Here is a 15,002-nt window from a genome sequence, read left to right as displayed (position 1 = left end):
TTTCATTTAATCAGGCCCACAAATTGTATGTCTTGTGTACATTGATTTCTTGCTGCTGTACTTTTCTTTGTGGTTCTGCTGGATATTTGACTGAGTTCAGGTTTGTAATTTTATATTGTCGGCACTGCATTGGGGTATCACGTTCTGGTTCTATACAGCATGTGTACATTCTGGATGCCTGTTTTGCTGTGGTAAATACTGTCATTATTTATATATTTACTGATATGTGATTACTGGGAAGATCTGACTAGGTTAAAGCCCATTTTCAGCAGATGAGGCCTAGGGGAAAAGCTTCAGAACTAATTCTTACTTTTCCAGATGAGGTATAGTTAGTAGTTATACAGCACAGCCTGTAATTATACATAATGTTTACCATGGAAACCAGTCTGCTTTCCTTGTTGGCTTAATGGGTTTTTGGCACTGTCTGAAGTGATGGTGGGTAGGTAGCAGATTCAGATCAGGAACTTCACTTGAGTTGCTTAGCTGTTTTTTCATAGATTACACAAAGTAAGGGTTTAATGTGTAGGTGCAGTTAATTACATTATGGTGTCGCTGTAACCTTAGGACATGCTGACAGAAAACATGTGTATATATTGCAATGTCTCCTCTCCATACATATGCCAGCAGCAGCAATTCTTATGCACACTGTGACCTGAACATAATACTGCTCTTGGATTTTGTCACAGACCCACTGAGATTAAGTGTTCTAATAGGTATGTAGCACTCCTCCAAAAGAGTACTACTATGCTTCATATTAGTTATGTATTAAGAGACAACACATTCATAACAGGCATTTACACTTACTAGTGGATTGCTGTGCCACATCATACCATTCTAGTAGTCCAGGATTTACAGGGCTTACTGGTATGCATCTAACTGTGCAGGATGAGCACATTGTTATTTTGTGTAGATCTGCCCCCCATATATTTATTTTATTTATTGACATTTGTTAACCGGGTTAGTCCAACTGAGCCAGGGGCCCATTTTCAGTGGAGACCCAAACAGAAAAGCTTTAGAAAGATTACACATTACACATTAATACAATAGTTGAAAAAAGTATTACAAATTGTTACAATAGTTGAAGAAATACTTACAATTAGTTACTGTAGTTAAGAAAAAATATAGAAATCAACAGACGACATAACAGACAGTAGAAAACAGTCCAAAAGTAATAATTGCCTGGTTGCAAAATATCACACATAGGTAAATTCAAATAGTGTAAGCAATTAAACAGAGAGAAATTGGTACATAAAGACTGGACAGGAGTGATATGTGAGTCAGTACAGGCATAAAAGAGTTAAAATGTAAGAAGTTAAAAATGAAAAGAGGTTGAGAGTCAGTTGCAGTATAAAGGAGTTAAAAGTGAAGGAAGTTAAAATGAAAAGAGGTAAGGTAGAGTCAAGTAGGGGTTTCTTTTGAAGAAAGAGTTTGAGTTATTTTTTAAACAGGTGCTTTTGGTGAATGCTTCTTATGTTAAGGGAGGAGAGAGAGTTCCAGGCGTGGACAACAGAGTGTTTATACAGGGACTTGCCACTATTTTTATTGGGTTTGTAAATATCAAGGACGTGTTTACTTGTGGTACAGAGGTGATGAGGAGGGTTATAGTAGGAGACTGGATTTGAGATGGAGAGGCAGGAAGAGGGAATCATTCAGAATAAAGTGTGTAGTATGAAGTTGGGGAAGAAGTAACTGATTTAAGAATTCTGACCAATGTAGTTTTTTGAGTGAAACAGTGATGGGATTTGTGAGGGAGATTGGAGGCAAATCTGGCTATTTTGTTTTAAGTTTGATCTAGTTTGGTAATAAGGGTTGTTTGAACATTTGTATGGACAGGAGCTGCATAAAAAATACAGAGTAGAAGGAGGGACTGATCTAGGGTGGGTTTAGAGGAAGATGTCAGGAATTTTTGGTTGCAGTAGAGAAGGCCAAGTTTCTGGTGGGTCTTTTTATGCACTGATGGCTGTGAATATCAAATTTTAATTTATCATTGATAATTACTCCTCTAGCAGTTTGGTATGTGGTGCAGGTATGATAATGATGTTATTGAATGAGATGATAGAGACAGACGGTTTGTGTTGTTCAAGTGTTTTAGGGAAGAAGAGAAGGAGCTTGTTTTTTGGGGGGTTTACTATCAGGTGGTTGTCAGAGAGCCAGGATTCAACAGAGGAGAACATTTGTTGAGTGTGAGCAAGAAGTTCTGGGATACTATGAGCAGTTGAGATGAGAGTGGAGTCATTGGCATATTGTAGAAGTGTGGAGAGATTAGTAGCAGATTGAAGTTTATTAGTGAAGATATTGAACAGGAGTGGGCCAGAATAGAGCCTTGGGGGACACCACTGTTAAAAGGGAGGAATGGAGAGAGGACAGTTTGCCAGTGAATGGATTATTGCCTTTCGGAAAGGTGACTAGAGAATCAGTTGATTGACAAGGTAGAGAGATTGAGGTCAGAAAGATTAGATAGAAGTTTAGAGTGAGAGACAGTATCAAAAGCCTTAGAAAGATCAAGGAATAAACAGGAGATGAGCAATTTGTTGTCACTGGCTTCAGCTACTGTTTGTGTAAAAGAGAATAATGCAGTAGCAGTGCTATGATGGTCTGAAGCCATGTTGGGTAGGGTTAAGGAGGTTGTTGTCGAGAATGTTTTTGATTAACTGACGATGGATGTACTTTTCCAAGATTTTGAATAAGGGGGACAGGGTGGCAATAGTTCTAAAGTTAGAAGGCTCAGTAGAATTTCCACCTTTATGGAGAGGGATTGTATAAAAGCATTTCCATATGTCTGGGACAACAGTTTCAGAAATGGAATGATTGATAAGAATAATGACAGAGTAGATAATTGACTGAGCAGCTATTTATAGGAAATGGGAGGTTAATCGGTGGGCAGAGGGAGAGCAAGGCTTGAGTTTATTTAGGAGAGATTTAATAGTGAAGATGGGGACTGGGTGAAAAGATAATGTAATGGGAAGAGGTTTTTTGGGGGGTGATAGAGGGGTTGAATCAGAAACACTATTTTGTGTATTTAGAGTAAATTTTGGGGTAGTTTCTATGAAGTATTTGTTAAGGAGGCTGGCAGTTTCTGTAGCAGTGTAGTGTAGATAAGGGTTGGGGAGTAGTAGGGTAGTCCAGAAGTTTTTGGATTTTTGTGTGGGCTACATTGTTTAGAGAAAAAGTAAGCTTTCCGATCTTTAATGACTGTATTAGGTCATGTTTCTGAGATCTTTGTAATTCTGTAGTAAGAGGTGGGATTTGTTTTTAACCCATGCTTTTCAGGCTACATTTATATTGTACATGATTGAGTGAGTTTGTTTAATAAGCCAGGGGGCATAGCTGGACTTCATTCTGTTTTTTCTAGAGGGGGCAATAGAATCTAGTATATCAAGGAAACTTTTATTGAAGGATTCCACAGCCTCATTAAGAGGGAGGTGGTATAGCAAGGACCAGTTAATGCAGGATAGCTTAGAGTTAAACATATCTGTATCAAAGTGGGTAAGGTTATGACATATTATGTAACTATAGTCCAGAGTTGAGATATTTTGGTGGATGTTGGGTAAATCTGTGAATAAAGGTTGAGAGTGGTCACTTAAAGAGATAGGGAGTATGCCAGGGTTATGGTAATGATTGGAGGCTGAGGTGAGGATCCAGTCAAGGATAGGTCCAGATGTGAAGTTTTTGTTAGTTCTAGTGGGGATGGCTATACATTGGTGAAATCTATGAAGGTTGAGGCTAAGGGTAGGGCAAGTGGAGGACAGTTTAGACCAATCCAGGTATGATTATTTCATAAGGGACATACTGGGTAAGCCAGGAAAGAAAGTTCTCTAGCATGGGAATATTACTACTGGGGGGGGTGATGCATATAGAGACTATAACAATTCTTTTAAGAGGGTTGAGGTGACAGTTTGCGATAAGAATTTGTGTGGGTGAGAAGCTAGGGACAGAGATGGAGAGTGGGGATAAATTAATTTGTTCAGAGTAGAGGATCACAACCCCCCTCCCTGCTTGTTGGTTCTATCTGAATGAAGAATATTGTAACCAGGGGGGATGATTTCTGAGTTGTGGATGTGTGGTTTAAGCCAGATTTCTTATAGAGTTAAAATGCATTGAGATATGTTAGAAATCTAGGTATGAAATTTAGTTATTTTATTTGTAATGCTTTGGATATATAAGGAGAAGATTGTTAGAGATTTAGGTGAGGGAGTGTTGGTAAGATGGTGTGAGGGAGTGGGAGGAGTTAGAGTTGTGCTATTGTGTAGTGAAGAGAAAGGAGGTCCTGGGTTGGGGTAGATGTCCCCATCCAAGAGAAGCATGTCAATGAAAGTGAGACGGTATAAACAAAGGGTCAGGACAGTAGCAAGAGGTTGTCTTTGTTTTATGTTAGTGGAGGGAGAGAGAGAGGGCTAAACAGTAATTTTGAAGAGGTGAGATGGTGAGATGGGAAAAAAGATTGAGAGTGTAAGTATGGGTGAAGGATACAGTGTGTGTCGAGAGAATAACAGAGAGTAGGTTAGAGTGGTTGATAAGAGAGTGGAGTGTGGTAAGAGGTGGATAGTGACAGGAAGAAGAGGAAGGTGTCAGAAAGATAGAGAGGCCACATGATGGAAGAATGAGTAGATAAAGTATGAGGGGGAGAAGATCAGACAATAAAAGGTATTGTCCTATGGTAAGGGGTAATGAATAGAAGGGGGAGAAAACAAAAAAGTAGGAGCTAGCGGAAGGGATAGCTGGACTGGGGAGAGAAGAGATAGTTAATGAGAGAGTGAGGGGAGGAGAGTGTGGAGGGAATGCATTTAGCAGAAAGTAGGTGTTAAATGATTGTAGTGGCTGGCTGGGTAGAGGAAAAGGAAGGGGCACGGGGTGTAGTATATAAATGTAATGAAACTGGGGGTGGGAATGGGGTAGGATAGGGGAGCATAGTGAGCCCAAGTGGAGTAAGTGTGAATGGAGTGGGTTAGCCCAGCTGATAAAGGCAGGTGTGCCGAAAAAACAATCAGGTACAGTGATGTGATTGTTGTTTGCAAATAAGTTAAACCCTGTTCTAACAGTAAAACGATTTTAGAGGCGAGAATAATACGTGTACTTAAGGGCTCTTAGACCTGTTTTGTTAGCACCACGTAAGAGATTTTACCTTGTAAGCAACATACTTTACTGAGATAAGGTAGTTATCTATATGGGAGAGTTTCTAGTGCAATGCATGTTATTTTACATTTTAATAAACTTCCATCTCATGGCCAAAGAGGAGAACAACTTTAAAATCAAAGGAAACAAGAACTTGTTAAGAAAGGGAATAAAGAAGTTCTCAGGGTAAGTCCTTGCAAGTGTACAAGCCACTAACAGTAGAAAAATTGCAATGAAGAATGGTTGAAACCACAGGCTAGCACATACACTTCATGGAGAAAGGGAAAGATCATTCCTGTTGACTGGAGAGAGGGTGTCATGGGAATCCAGTAAAATGCAGTCCAGATAATTTGAGATAAAGCTGTGAGGAGGGAAGGACAGCCCACATTGTATTGGGTGTTTGTACAAGCTGGAAAAGAAGAGTGAGAAGTAGAACTAATAGAATAATGTAGGACTGTAGGAAAACAATATGAGGAAGGGACTAGGCTAGGTACTGAACAAAAGGTTGTGCTAGGCAATACACAGCTGTAACAAATATAACTTGTAAAAGTTTTAGTCAAGTAAAACATTCAGAGGACAGCAGAAGCGAGATTACTGTTGTAACATAAATAAATAAAGAGCTAGATGTATTGTGTGCATGGTGACAATATAGTGCTGGGTCTACAACAGAGACTAAGTGAAAGATACAATAGTTTGGAGTAGGTTCAAAGAGGGTTACACTAATGAAAGACTACTAGAGACAATTGGTAGCAGGGAAGACAGACTGTACTATTAGACAAAGACAAACAGCATTTCATAACCTGGCAGTGTAAACATATGCAAACAAAAACAGTGCAACCTTAAGACAATATGCTCCACATCCAGTTGCCTGTACAAAAGGGAAAAAGATAGCTCCTGAGGGATTAAATGTGTTTCATAGCACAGTAGCAGATAGTACATTGCAGCTGTTGGACTATAAAAATTCTGAAATCAGCTACGTATTTCCAAGCGATATTAACTTCTGGAAGTACAAGGTAACACATAGAAATGTCTCAGACCAAAACCTCAGAATGCACTACATAGACCTGTTGCAGCTAAAGAATATCTGTACAATGTGACTATAGTGAAAACTAGTCTAGCATCTGCACATCAGGTAAATGGAAAATTATACAGACAGCAGATACATAATCTATGTTAAATTTACTGGCATATGCAAAAAAAAAAAAAAAAAAAAACAAGATAAACTTATTGACAAGCACACAGACCAGGGGAAAGCATCTTGGGTGAAAACTGTGATTTAAAAATGTTGCCACAAGTGCAGGTTTCTAATTATAGATTTCTGTTGCGTAAGGAGGGCCAGCACTTGTGTTGGGGGAGGGGGGTGATTTTGTTACACACAATACTGTGTCCTGCCCAGCTGAAAGAGGCAAGTGTGTCGAAAAAAAAACAATCAGGTACAGCAATGTGATTGTTGTTTGCAGGTAAGTAATGCCCTGTTCTAACAGTAAAACAGTTTTAGAGGTGAGAATAATTATTTTAAGGAATTGCACTTCTGTGTAGTTAAGGAGTCTTAGACTTGTTTTGTTAGCACCAAGTAAAATATTTTACCTTGTAAGCAATGTACTTTTCTGATATAAGGTAGTTATCTATATGGAAGAGTTTCTAGTGCAATACATGTTATTTTACTTTGTAATATACTGGTGACCAAATAGGGGAATGGCTTTAAACTAAACTTAAGTACAGGAAACAAGAACGAGATAAGGGAAAAAGATGTTTTCGGGGTAAGTCCATGTGAGTGTACAAGCCACTAACAGTAGAAAAACCTGCAATAAAGTGTGATTAAAACCTTAGGCTAGTACCTACACTTTATGGAGGAAGGGAAAGTTTGTCCTTGTTGACTGGAGAGAGGGTATTATGGGAATCCAGTGAAATGCAGTCCAGATAAGTTGAGATAAAGCAGTGAGGAGGGAAGGACAGCCTGCATTGTTTTGGATGTTTGTACAAGACTTTATGGAGAAAGAGAAAGTTTATCCTTGTTGACTGGAGAGTGGCTATCATGTTAATCCAGTGAAATTTATTTATTTATTTATTATTGTTTGTTAACCAGGTTAATCCAGCTGGGCTTGTGGCCCATTTTCAATGGAGACCCGAGGGGAAAAGCTCAGATACATAGTATAAAATGCAGAAATTTGCAACATTACAATATAAATTTGCAAACTTACAAACATACAAAAAGCTCTGGTACTTAGTATAAAATGCAGACATTTTTAACATTACAAAATATAAAAAATTACAGAAATTTGCAAAAACTTACAAACTTGTAAAAGACTGGATTATAGAAGATGACATATTACTGGTAGATGATGTGAGTTATATATGCCATAATTAGTCTGTACAGGAATAACAGTTTTACAATAGTATATACACTGTTTTGCAATGGAGAGGATGTCAGTTGGGAATATGAGTAAGATAGGCCAGAGGCTTGCATGCAAAAAGTGTGAAGAGATGTACAGAGAAAGACCTATGATATTGTGTTAAGTTTCGCAAAGGAATGATGATTTAGGTGTGGAGTTAGTGGTGTGGGTGGTTTTTAAGTGGGATCGTGTGAAGGAAATTCCCATTTGGAGGCCAGATGGGAGAGAAGCATGGATTTGAAGTTGTTGTGGTTTGGTATTTTACGTAGTGGTGGGGGGAGAGTGTTCCACTATTTGGCTATGGTGTGGGACAGTAATAGTTTGCCAGGTAGGTGTAGGGGTTTGTGTACATGTAGGAGGTTTTGGCCTTTCGATCTCAGGGTGTGGCTAGGTGTGTAGGGTGTTAGAGATTTGGCAAGAGAGGGGCATTCTGTTGGTTTGAAGATGAGTTTGTGGGCTGTTGCAAGTTGTATGTATTTTAGGTGGTTGTAAAGTTCTAGCCAGTTAAGGGTGTGTAGGTAGTGGCAGTGATGAGAAGAGTTCCTGGAGTTGGTAGCAAATTTGCAGATTTTTTTGTAACAAGATTTGAGTTTGGAGTGGAGGCTGAGTTGTAGGTTGGAGAATAGGGGAGCACCGTATAAGAGGGAGAGGAGAAGGAAGGTAGATGCGAGGGTTTGATGAGAGGAGGGAGTAAGGTAGCAGTTATGCTTGTAGAGGAGACCAGTTTTCTGGTGGGTTTTTTTTTGATTGCTGAGAGGATGTGGGAGTCGAATTTTAGGTTATCATCAATAGTAATGCCAAGTAGCTTGGTACTGGAAATGATTTCTAGAGGAGTGTTATTGTGGCTTTTGATGGAAAATTGGTCTCTCTTGAATTGCGAGGTTTTGGTGGGAGTGAAAATCATTCATTTTGTTTTGATTGCATTTACGGCTAGGTGATGGGATTGCATCCATGATTCGGTTTTGGAGAAGGTGAATTGGGTGTTGAGAAGAAGTTTGGAGGGGCAGGAGGCAGAACAGATGATGGTGGACTCATCAGCGTATTGGATGACTGAGGCATTTGGGATGGAGTGGGGGAAGTCATTGATGAATATGTTAAAGAGGAGTGGGCCCAGTACTGATCCTTGAGGGACTCCTGTGGATGTAGGTAAGAAAGGGGAGGTTGATTCTTTTTATTGCACAACCTGTTGGTGCATGAAAAGGTAGCTGGAGAACCAGGCTAAGGTTGAGGGAGACAGGTTCAAGTGAGAGAGCTGGGATAGAAGTAGAGGATGGGAGATTGTGTCGAATGCTTTTGAGAGGTCAAGAAATAGGGAAGATACATATTTGCTGCTATCACGTGCTAGGTTGACTGTTTCAAGGAAGGAGAGGAGGGCTGTCATGGTGCTGTGGCCAGGGCGGAAGCCATGCTGGGTGGGAGAGAGGAGTTTGTGCTGGGTTAGGTAGGGCATGAGCTGGGGGTGGATGTTTTTTTCTAGAATTTTGGAGAGGGGTGAGAGTATAGCTATGGGTCTGAAGTTGATAGTGTCAGTGTTTTTACCGCCTTTGTGCAGAGGGATTATGAATGCATGTTGCCAGATGGTTGGTACATGGGATTCCTGAATGGATCTATTTATGAGAATGGATATGGGATAGACTATTGCTTCAGCTGATAGTTGAAGGAAATTTGCAGGAAGGTTGTCAGGGGCAGTGTGGCATGGTTTTAGCTTTTGGAGTAATCTTTTTATAGTGTTAGTGGAGACAGGTTTAAGGGAGAATAGGGGGAAAGAACGGGGTGAGGGGGGATTTGGGGGGTGAGGTGAGGGGGCTGCATTGGTGCGTGGGTTGGGGAAGGTGGGGGATAGTTTAGCTATGCAATCGATGAAAAATGTGTTGAATTTAGTGGCTGTTTCAAGGTTTGAAAGGTTAGGATTGGGGCATGGATTGGTATTATTACCGGGGTTGAGTATTGAGGAGATGGGGCTCCAGAATTTATTTGGGTTGTTTGAGTGTTTGGATTGCAGATTGCAGTAGAAGTTTTTGCGATCTTTTGTTATTGATTTTTTGGCTAGGTTACGTAGATGTTTATATTCTTGGTGGGTGTTGGGGATTTTTTTTGTTTTTGGTACAGTTTCCATTTTTTGTTTCATTGAATCATTATCAATTTAGTTTGTTGGGATAGCCAGGGGCAGGGATTAGTTTTGATGCATTTGGTTTGGAAAGGGGCTAGTTTATCAAGTAAGGTAAGGAAGGTATGGTTAAAATATGAGAGAGCATTATCTAGTGGAAGGATTTTTAGTGGAGACCAGTCAGTAATCTTAAGGCATTCAGAGAAGATTTTCAGGTTGAAGGAAGCTAGGTTATAGGATTACTTGTATAGGAGGTGTTTTTCTATGTGAGAGGGTAGGCGATCTATAAAAGCTGGTAAGTGGTTGCTTAGGGGGTCTGGTATTAAACCGGCACTGGAGATATGGTTGGGGTGGGTTGTTAATATCCACTCTATAATGGTACCAGATGTACCGTCTTTATGTGGCCTGGTTGGGAGGTTTATTAGTTGGGTGAAATTATAGAGGTTGATTGAGTGAGTTGGGGTATCAAAGATGAAGGAGGCCCAGTTAATATTTATGTAACCTAGAATGTAGGTTTCATTTGTGATATTTGAGCTAAACCAGGAGAGGATGTCTTCTAGAGTTTTGGTATTGTCTCCAGGTGGGATGTAGATGGAACAGATGCAGATGTATTTGTAGTTGTTTAGTTTTAAAAAGCCTACAGCCATTTCTGCAATGGCAAAGGTTGGGATGGGGTTGGTCAGTGGAGTAAAAGTGAGAGTGTAGGGGTAGATAATAGCTACACCACCTCCTTTTCTATGAGGCCTATCATTACGTACGATGTGGTAGCCCGGGGGGAGGATTTCATCATCATCTCTGATGGAGGGTTTGAGCCAGGTCTCAGAGACTGTGGTTATGTCTGGCTGGTTATGAGAGAGCCAGGCATGTAGGTTGGGGATTTTATTACAGAGGCTTTCTGCATTTAGGGTTGTGAAGCGGATAGCCTTGAGTTTGTGTAGATTGGAATATGTGTTAGGTTGGGTAGTGCTGGGGTTTGGACCTGGGTAAGGGTGGATGTCACCTGAGAGTGAGAGTGAGATATGGGGGATCAGTTGCCTGAGTTTATAGCCTGCTACAGACCACCCTCCCAAACCCAGGAACTCCACTCAGCCTTCCTGAGAACACTGGAAAATATGAAGGTCTCTCCAAACACCATTATATTGGCCGACTTCAACTACCCAAACATAGACTAGGAGCATTACTCTAGCTCCAACACCCTAGCCCAAAGATTCCTAGAATTTATAAACTCAAATGCTATGGAACAACTTGTTACCACTCCCACAAGAGGGGAAAACATACTGGACCTGATCATCACCAACATGGGGACTCTATGCTCCAGACCAGAAGTGTATCCCTCACTGGTAAGATCAGACCATAAACTAATCTCACTGGATATTCACATCCCGACCGCACCCCCTGCCCAGAAAACCACAGTGAAAAACTTCTGTAAAGCAAATTTCACACTCCTCAAAACCGAGGTGGAATCCTTCAAAGCCCCCGGGTCTGTGGAAAATACGGCCCAGACTGCAGAATCCTTTATAAAAGCATTCTATGACCACCTTCAGGAATGCATGGATCATGCAATCCCAAATAAAACCAAGACCCAATCCTCCAAAGGCAGATGACCTGTCTGGTGGACCCCAGCCATAAACAAACTATACAATAGAAGGAGGAAGCTACTACATGATAGAGCAAAATCCCAAAAAGGGAAGGCATCTCTGATCAGTATTAGCAAAAAACTACGGGCACTCATAAAATCATCTAAGGCCAGCTTTGAGAGAAAAATTGCACAGGACACTAAGGATAATCACAAGGCTTTCTTTAGTTATGTTAGGAACCTGGGTGGGAATTCCCAGATATGCTCAGAATTAGTCCAAAATGACAAAAAATACACCGAACCCACAGACATTGCCACCATCCTAGCTGACAGGTTCAGCGCAAACCCCCCCCCCCACCAAAAGGGCAAATATCTATCCCAGCAGAGAGCTTCCCCCCTGACATCTCAGATGCTCAGGAAAGAGCTACCCTCTCCAAAGCAAAAAACACAGCATCAATGGGACCAGACTGTATCCCAGGCTGCGTCCTACATGAACTCCAAGAAGAGCTAAACCCAAACATAAAACTACTGTTCAGTCTCAGCCTCACTACAGGATATGTACCCAAAGAGTGGCGTACAGCAATGGTGGTCCCTCTCCACAAAGGTGGTGCCTCAATGGATTCTGGAAACTATTGCCCCATAAGCCTGACTAGCTTGGTCTGCAAAGCTATGGAAAGGATCATCATGAACCTTATAAATAAAGATATTGGGGACCTACAGACACTGGATCCTACCCAGTTCTGCTTTGTTAAGAGCAGATCCTGCCTCTTAAACCTGGTCAATTTCTTTGAAACAGTCACCCAGGCCATTGACGAGGGGAAGGTGGTCCACACAGCCTACCTGGACCTCGCAAAAGCCTTTGATACAACACCCCATTCGGGCATTATAGATAAGCTCACCAGCTTAAATATAAGCCCCTATGTCACTAGATGGGTTGCAAACTGGCTCAAGGACAGAACCATGGTTAGAATTTCTGGAGCCATGTCAGACTCCAAACCAGTTACAAGTGGCGTCCCACAAGGCTCAGTCCTGGGACCTCTCTTGTTCGGTATATATTTCACAGAGGTACAGGCCAACACAGAAGGACTGTGGCTGACCAAGTTCGCAGATGACTGCAAACTGGGTGCCATAATCGACTCTTCAGCTGACACAAGCATCCTCCAAAAGGGCCTCATAGAAACAGACAGCTGGTGCCAGAGCCATGGCCTCAAGCTAAATGCCAAAAAGTGTATAGTCATCCCCTCTGGTAAAAACAAAGTGCCCACAAATTACCACATAGGTGGTAATCCATTAAGTATGGAAGAAGTAATTAGGGACCTGGGGGCCCAAGTTGATAGCAATCTCTCATTTGACAACCACGTGGCCAAAGTGGTTAGAAAAACATTTTATATAGCCCACCTAATCATGAAGGGATTCACATCTAGATCAGAGGAGGTCATCGTGCCTTTTTACTCATCCCTCATCAGGCCCATAATTGAGTACAATGCCCCTTTTGGGATGTACCTTACCTGACATCTGCAGCAACTGGAAAGACCCCAAAAGTACCTCACCAAGAGGATCAAAGGGCTCAAACAGATGCTATATGCTCCCTGGTTAAAGAAGCTCCAGCTCTACTCAGTGGCATACCGCCTGCTCAGAGGCGATCTGTGCCTGACGTATAAAGCCATGTCCAACCCAGAATTAATGGACATGCTGCACCTCAGAAAATCCAAATCCGATCGAGCTACACGCTCGAGAGACTTGAACCTCAGCACTGAAATAAATAAGACATGCTGGAGGGACAGATTCATAACCCAGAGGCTCCCTTCACTCTGGAATAAAATCCCAGTCCAGGTTAGGCAGAGTCCCTCATTGAATCTCTTCAAGAGGAATCTTGATGAGTGGATGGGGGATCGTAGGTTTAACCCGGGTATCACTTCTGTGTCACTGTTAGACAGAGGCACAGTATACTAACCTCGAAAAAGGGCATAGCAAAATTCATTTAAAATTGGTGGCGAAAGCCAAACACACTCTGGCTAGGCTTATAAATGCCCTAGGGCAGATAGCCTAGTATGAACCTATGAACCTATGAACACATAAAATAATAATCTCTCACCACAGAACACTTTAAGTGTGTTGCATCTAAATATGGTAAAATGTAATGTCTTATCACTGAATACTGTAACTAAAGTGGTGGTATGTGGATTCTTTCCTTTCCTATCTAAAACTGTCAAGATATTTTTTCATGAAGCCATGAATGTAATAGGTACTAAATGTGATGAAATATGTACGAACAACCTTCAGCACTACTAATCTTCCTAATACAAATGTACAATTCTAACAATATATAGATTCCATCAATAAGTCAATGACAAGAAAATAGATAACACATCTCATTGTCAAGATTTTACAACATTCTTCGATCAGATCTAATAATATTAGATGACAATTTATGGAAATATATCAACAATTTCAACAACTCCCAAATACATATAAATGATAAAACTTTAATTCTCAGATCTGTTTACCATACCTCTTCTTCCACATATTGGAAAATTTTTACATGGAAATTCATTCATAGAAGTTTTATTACACCAAAAAAATCCTCTAGAATAAGCAAGAAAGATTTTAATAGATGTTGGAGATGCGAGGCGCTAATAGATGCCAACTGGGCACATATGTTTTTAGAATGCAGAACAATAACCACATCTTGGATGGAGTTTAAAAATTTTATTAAAGCTTTGTGGTTGGACAGATGCGAGATCTCTGATTCTATGATACTTTTTAATGCACCAATGCCAAGGTATGTTCCACTGAATCAAATGAACCTCCTTTGGACTCTACTTGCTATAGCAAGAAAAACTATTACTAGAAATTGGAAATGTAAAAATAACCTCTCATTTAAGGAATTTATATATTTTACTAATATTATTTGTAGTAGGGAATTACAAACAGCTATGTTACACTCCTCAAACATGACTCACAAACAAATTGCCTGGATAAAGCTTAAAAAACTATTAGACAAAATGTAATGTTACTGAAGATTTGGTATCTATTTTGGACTTTGTATATAGTTTTTGTAAAAATGTGATATTATGTTGTTTTTTCTTGTTAAAAATTGTAATTATACTCTTGAAAATCAATAAAAAAATATGAGAAAAAAAAAAGAAAGAAAATAGATAACACAGTAATGCTCACTTTTGTTACTTGGTACAGTAGAAAATGGATATGTAGCAACATGATTCCACTAGCATCCCTTTTTCAAAAATTCCATCCACTTTTAATTAAAATGCACCCCCCCCCAAATAAAAGGTGACATTAAGTAATATGGCATAAGGCTGTAATCTACAGCCCACAAAATCACAACAGTTGCTCAGTACCTAGCTGCTTGCATTCTTCAGCACTGCAATGCTTTCCAGTACTAAGTTCTGCCATCTTTGTTTTCCAACCTTTAGCCTGTAACCTTTGAACCAATCTAGACCCAACCACTAAAAGATCCCATAGGAGTAAAGCTACCAAATAAAAATCAGAAGTTGCTGGAACTATTTTAAACAGAACAAAGTTGTGGTGGAATATGAACCATTCGTTTTCTAAGTTGGTGATGTATCTGCAATTTGTCTAAACATTCCAGTCATAAGAGATCAGTGGTTCTGCAGATTCTAGGGGCGTAGGTAGACGTTAAATAATTTAAGCACCCAAAATCATGTTCATGCAGCAAGCCCTTATATTTTTATGACTTTCTGCTGCCGGTCTGTCTGGGAAGCTGATGCATGCCATGTTTGCTAGGCGGAAATCGGGTGCTGTTGTACAGAGCTCAACCTGTTGCTGGCTGAGC

The sequence above is a fragment of the Protopterus annectens genome, chromosome 1.part1 (assembly GCF_019279795.1).
Source record: "Protopterus annectens isolate FY-2018-M chromosome 1.part1, PAN1.0, whole genome shotgun sequence".
In the NCBI taxonomy this organism is placed as follows: Eukaryota; Metazoa; Chordata; order Ceratodontiformes; family Protopteridae; genus Protopterus; species Protopterus annectens.
This window is presented reverse-complemented; position numbering follows the sequence as displayed.